This window comes from Rousettus aegyptiacus, unplaced genomic scaffold, assembly GCF_014176215.1.
Source record: "Rousettus aegyptiacus isolate mRouAeg1 unplaced genomic scaffold, mRouAeg1.p scaffold_m13_p_2, whole genome shotgun sequence".
Classification (NCBI taxonomy): Eukaryota; Metazoa; Chordata; class Mammalia; order Chiroptera; family Pteropodidae; genus Rousettus; species Rousettus aegyptiacus.
The window spans coordinates 176,987,990-176,994,242 of record NW_023416295.1 but is presented as its reverse complement, the minus strand read 5'-3'; positions in this window follow the sequence as shown (position 1 = coordinate 176,994,242).

Genomic DNA, 6,253 nt, shown 5'->3' with positions numbered 1-6,253 from the left:
CTTGCCCTCCACGGTTGGTGGTTTTCGTGGCCGTGTCCCTACTCGAGGTCGTGAAGGTAACCTCCAGTGGCATCTTCGAGAGGCTCCGCTGTTGCTCATACAGTCTGGTCTCGAATGCGGTGAGCTTCTTCTTCGATCTCGCGTCTGCTGTACGCTGTGTTCCGCTGCGCCCTGTAGGACTTTCTGTCATTCATTCCTGCTCCGCATCTCACTGGGTCTCAGGTGCACATGGTCTGGTTCATTGGAATCCTGGGTTCACGACAGTTTCATCGTTTGTCCTTGCCTGGCCCACTTTTATTTAGACAGTTTTTAAAATGTAATTGGACCCTGCGAACAGTGACCTGCCCCTCCCCGCACCTCCCTGCCTCTACCCCTGAGGTGACCATTATCCTTCCCTGTTTGTGAACGTGTAGTTAATCTTCTCAAGAACTTTTTTGCGCCTGTGAATTTTCCATCACCTTTTATTCCTTTGTGCTATTGAAGTGCTGATAACATAATGGATTTGGGAACAGTAAACCAACCTTGCCTTCCAGGAGCGAACCCAACTTGGTTCAGTGTTGGGTTTGATATCTGGCTGGATTTGGTTTCTTGCATGTAGTTAAAATTAATCCTCAATGGCATTTATTTATTGACACTACCGTTAATAGACATTTACCTGTTCCTCATCCAGTCAACAAACAGGGCGGCTGTGGCCATTCCCGACGGGCGGACGGGCGGACACCTCTCTCCGGCCGTGGGGCTGCGGGCTCACGCATGGGCACTGGTGCTCGCTGCCAGGCGGTTCCCACGGCGACCGCGCCCGCCCAGCCCCTCCCCAGGGCTCGAGCTCCCGGGGGCTCCGTGTGCCTGCAGCGTGAGGTATTCTGTTTTACTTCAGCCGTCCTGGGAGACGAGCAGCGGTTCGCATCACAGCTTCGATTTTTCATTTCCCTGACGGCTAACGAAGGTCAACATCTTTGTTTTTATGGTCGATTTGAACATGCTCTTCTTGCAAAGTGCCAGTTTTGTACTTGGACAGACTCCTCTGTCGGCCTATTTGTATTGACTTCTAGTCGTTCTGGGTGCAAGTCCTTTGGTGGGTGACGCCTTGAAAGTGTCTTCTCATTCTCTGATTTGCCTTTCACTCTTAATAGCATCTTTCGATGCACATAAATTACTAATTTCAGTATATTCTGCTGTCAGTTTTTTCATGACTTACACTTTGTTTTCTGTTTGAGACATCTTTGCCTATCCCGAAGTCATAAAAATAGTCACTTCTCTTTTCTTCTCAAAGTTTCTTCCAAAAGCGGTCTCCCGAATGTGTCTATGTTAGCTGGACCGTTTGCCCTTTCGCAGCGAGAGGCGCGTGCCATCAGGGACCGTTCTGGTGTGCGGTGTGATGGAGAAGTCAAGGCGCACCGTTCCCCTGCGTGGACGTGACACGCTGTGTCAGCCACACGTGGTTGCCACACGGCGCTACCGTTATCCACCGCAGTGTGGATGAGATCTGGGTTTTGGACCCACCCTGTGCCGGTCCTCTGTCTTTATTGTTCACGTTTCTGCAGCAATAATGCTACCGGACAGATACCCCACCCCCGCCATCGGGGCGAGGGGGGGGCAGCACTGTCGGGTGCCACTGAGGGCTGCCGGGCGGATCTGCCCCACGGGTCTCCCTCGCCGGGGACCAGGGGCTCCCCGCACACCTCCCTCGCACGAGAGGCAGGCCAAGCCAGGCCAGCGTGGAAAGGCTTCTCCTCCCAGCAGTCTGCACAGTCCACTGGCCAACTCAAGGCAGCGGCGAGGAGGGCCACACGGCCACCGGGGGAGGGGACGGGGATGGGGAGGGTGTTCCGAATGGTAACCTAGTCTGCGGCGGTCCGGTCAGTCTGCGCCCAGGGCACACTGGCCTCCTGCAGGCGAAGCACACTCACTGCCCCATCTGGAGGTCCGTCCGGCCACGGCACGGGCCGCACGTCCAGGGCCTGAGAACGAGGTGTCAGCTCTGACTAGGTCCTGCCTCGCCAGCCGGGTCAACACTAGCCAAAAAGACATGTCGCCCAGCCTGGGATCCTTCCTTGTGAGCTCTTAACTCAGCCTGTGGTGGTTCTGCAGACGCCAGCAGGAGTGAGATGCCTGGGTCCGAGACAATGGACTGGGTCACGGACGAGCCAGCACGAGCTCCAGCACGTCCGTGTCAGCTCCGAGGGGGTGACGCACCATGGCCCAGGCGGATCGTGCATGTGCACAGAGAGAGCTGAGGGAATTCACTGCTTTTTCAGCAAGCCGTGGGCAGGCCCGCTCTTGTCCTGGACAGAGACATTACCTCACCCCTGCACGGTGGCCAGGTGCAGGGTGGCCGGGGCCTTGCAGGGAGCACCGAGGAAGACACGCAGGAGCACACGAGGCCTCAGTAGAAATACCCTTCCCACACGGTGTACCTGAGCACCTGTGCGCCTGTGGGCACACACGCATGAATATACATGTGTGCATGCACACAGCTCATAAACACACACGAGCACACATGATCACACGCACAGGCACGCACACAGGAACACGTGCACAACACAAACATGCACGCACACATGATCACATGTGTCGCCGCTGTCCAGGCCGGCGGTCCGCGAGCAGCTTGGCCCCGGCCCCTGTCAGGCCGGCCCCCGTGAGCAGCTCGGCCCTGGCCCCTGTCCAGGACACAGTCCGTGAGCAGCTCGGCCCCGGCCACCGCCCAGGCCGGCCCCCGTGAGCAGCTCCGACTTCGTCAAAGAAGGTTTTGTCACGTGTTTCGTTCCTGCCACCCGTGCGCCCAGCCACCCGGCCCGGTGGTTGTCAGGACGCGCCCTGCACACTCTGCCCTCGGTGCAGCGGCCGTGCGGCCTCCTCCGGCCCAGACTCGGCCAGCGCCTGGGAGCCGCCTCGCCCGGCGAGCCCGCCGCGGTCCTGCCCGAGCGGCCAGCACTGGCCTGGCGGGGAGGCCCCGCCCTCGGAGGCTCCTCTCGGACCGCCTGTGGCCGGGCTGGCGGGCCGGCGCTTGTCCCCGCGTCTCCGTCCCTCGCGGTCCTGCGCGTCTGCCGCCTTCACCCCGAGGCGTGGCACCACCGACCGGACTGCGGGGCACGTTCTCTCCCGGCCGTGTCCTTGGTCTGTGCGGCCGCAGGCATCGCCGCGGACGGCGGGCACTGCGCGCTCCAGGCGGCGGCCCGGGCCAGTCCTCCCGCGGGCACAGGCCCATCGCCCTCCCCGGCAGAGCCCGGAGGGGCCTGGGGCGCGGGGCACTCGACTCGCCTCACGAGAAACCCCCGCGTGGGGTGCCGCGGGCGCCCCCGCGCGCCTGGCTCGGGCGGCGTGTCCGCCACTGGCGTGTGCCGGGCGCCACGCGTGTGTGTCTCGGGCATCTTTCCCCGCCCGTGGTTCGCCTTTCCTCTTTCTCAGCGATGGCTTCGAGCCCCAGAAGAATTTCGCCTCCCATCCACGCACCGCCTGCTCCACCGTCAGGGCCCCAGGCTGCAGGCGTCGTGGTCGGCACGGTTTAGGCTCCGACCTGTCCCGAACGGGCTTTCGTGCGCGCTGCCGAAGACTCTCCCCGCCGAACTGCTCTGGCATCACTGTCGAGAACAGACTCGCACGGTGAATTCCGGTCCTCGTCTCCTCAGCCCGTCTGTCTGCCGTCCACGCCTGTGCCACACGTGGCTGCCTTAATTACTGCCGTTTTGGAATAAACACCGAGGGTCACCTTGGCTTGTCGGGGTCTTTTGAGTTTTCACACCAGTTTTAGAATCGGCTTGTAGATTTCTGCAGAACAGACCTGGCGGGAGTTCCATGGGGATCGCGTCGCGCCCAGAGGTCGTTCAGGGGGAGCCGACATCCTGCGGCGGTGAGACTCCGGTCCACGCGCGACATGCCAGCGTTGAGCGAAGCATCCTTCCGTTTTTCCGAGCAGTACTTGGCATAGATTTTTGGGGGGTCGAATCTATTCCCACATATTTGGTATATTTTTTGATACGTTTATAAATGAACTTTACGAGTAAGTCTTCGTCCTTTTCCAAATGGTGCTGTCACCCCTGTTGGTGAGGACATTTAAGTTGTGCTCTTAGCAAGTCTCGGTTACACGACGCGGTGTCACCAGCTACGGTCCCCGAGTGTCGGGTCCCATCCTCAGACCACATTCCTCCCGTATCTGAGTGTCTGAGCCCCTCGCCGACCTGCTTCCGCCTGTCCCCAGGCCCCGGTCCTGGCGCGCTCTGCCCTGTTTCGATGAGTGGGATTCTTTTTTAACGATTCCACATATGAGCAGCGTAAATGGCATCTTAAACTTTATTTTCCGATTTTCTGTGCTGACGTGCAGACTCTCCCGTTGACGTTCATGCACGGACACCGTGCCCCGAAGTCTTGTCACATTGTCCTCGGCCCCGTGGTCGAGGGGCCTTTGATGAAGTCTGTGTGCGTGCGCCTTCCTGACCCGTGTGCCCCGAGGACCTTGCGCGGTGCTGCGTGGCGGCCCCTGCCCCCAGGACGAGTGGTTCCAGAGACCGCGCGCCGGCCGCCTGTCGCCCGTGGCCACACATCGCCTCTGCCGCGCTCTGCCGGTCACACACACCAGTCCCCGTGTGGCGTGGGAGGGACGGCCCGAGCCCATGGCCCCCGGAGGCGGACCGGGGGGGGCCGTGGAGCCTCTCGGCCACAGCAGCCACCCTCTGATTATCCCACACTCCTTTCTCTCTGTTCTTGCCTTATTTGGGGTTGATCGTTTTCTCATTTCAGTTTTCCCTTCTTCCAGTCTGGAGGTTGCACACCCTGTTTCTGGTCTTCTGGTGGCCGCCTAGAAATGGCCAGAGGCACGCTTAAGTGACCGAAGGCGAACGGCGGGGAAAATCACACCTGCACCGAGACAGTACGATGACCTAAGGCTCGGAAAGCTCCGAGCCCCCGGCGCACTCTGACCTCCATCGCTGGCGTGCAGTCTGCGGGGCTTTCGCCGAGACTCGGGGGTCTCCCCTCGCGTTCCCCTCTGCCTCGTCCCCTCTGTGTGTCCCAGGCTTTCGGTGTGGAGGCCTGGATTCCGCTGACGACGTTCTTGGGGAGGGCCTGGTGGCGGCACACTCATTAGTTTCTGGTCTACGAATGTCTTTTTCCAATGATTTCTGAAAGAGATGGATTTCACGTGGAGGCTCCGCCCCGCCTCAGCTTTCTCCGCGGCCCTTGGCACATCGGCAGTCCGCGTCGCTCTCCAGAGGACCCGTGGGTCTCGCCTGCCTGCTTCTCAGGCCGATTTCGTGCGACGGGCCTGGGCGTGGGGTTTACCTCCGCTTGCTCTGCCAGGGCTCTGTGGGCTGCTCTAGCCTGTACACAGGTGTCACCGAGCAGTGACGGGAACATTTCAGCCATTATCTCTGTGAGCATCGCTTCCACCCCTGCCCTCCTTCCCGCTGGGGCTCAGGCCGGATGTTTGCTAACCCTTCTCCGTCTCCTGCCCGGCTGTTCGACTTGCTTCCTGTGCTGCATCTCGAAGGCTCCTCGTCTGTTTCCAGCTCGCTCTCTGTCTTCATCGAGGTCCGGCCTGTGAAAAGTTCACTCACGAGTTTCATGTTTTCAGGAGTTCTGCTCGGTAAAGCTGCCTGGTCATTGTTAGTGTCCCTTTCCCTTCCTGTAGCTCCCAGGTAGCGTTTGAAGGTCCGCAGTTGGCGCGGAGGCGGAGTCTGAGACGTCTGGTCGTCCCAGCAACGGCCGTGGGCCACGCTCGGGCTGCTGGCTCTGGCTCTGCTGTCTCATGCTTTACCATCAACGGCGCGTTTCCCTTAAACGCCTAGTGCCGGGGACGCTCTGCCTGCCCTTGGAGTGCTGGTCTCTGCCCCGCCAGGCCTGCCAGGCCGAGGAAGGCGCTCCGGCCTCACCCCGAGCCACGGTGACGCGCCGGTGCCCCTCCGCCGGCCCCGCGACAAGGGTTCATTTTGCCGTTCTGACTGGGGGGGTAACGTGGGACCCCCTGCGCCCTGCCAGGCAGGGCCAGTGCAGCCCCCTGGGCTTGCTGCTTCCGTGAGGTCTTGGGGGTGGCCTTCTGCCCCCGCGCCCCAAGGCCTGGGAGCCTCGAGCCAGCGGCTCTGCTGGCCACAGCTCGGGAGGAAGTGCTGGGGCCCGCCCCACGCCTCGGCCGGTCACCCTCCCGGTCACCCTCACTGCCCTGCCGGCCCCTCTGTGGCTCTTAAGGCATCTGCCCAGGTGCGGTGGTTTTCCCGCGGGCGTGGGCCGGATCGCTGAGCACACGGCTGTCCACTTTGGT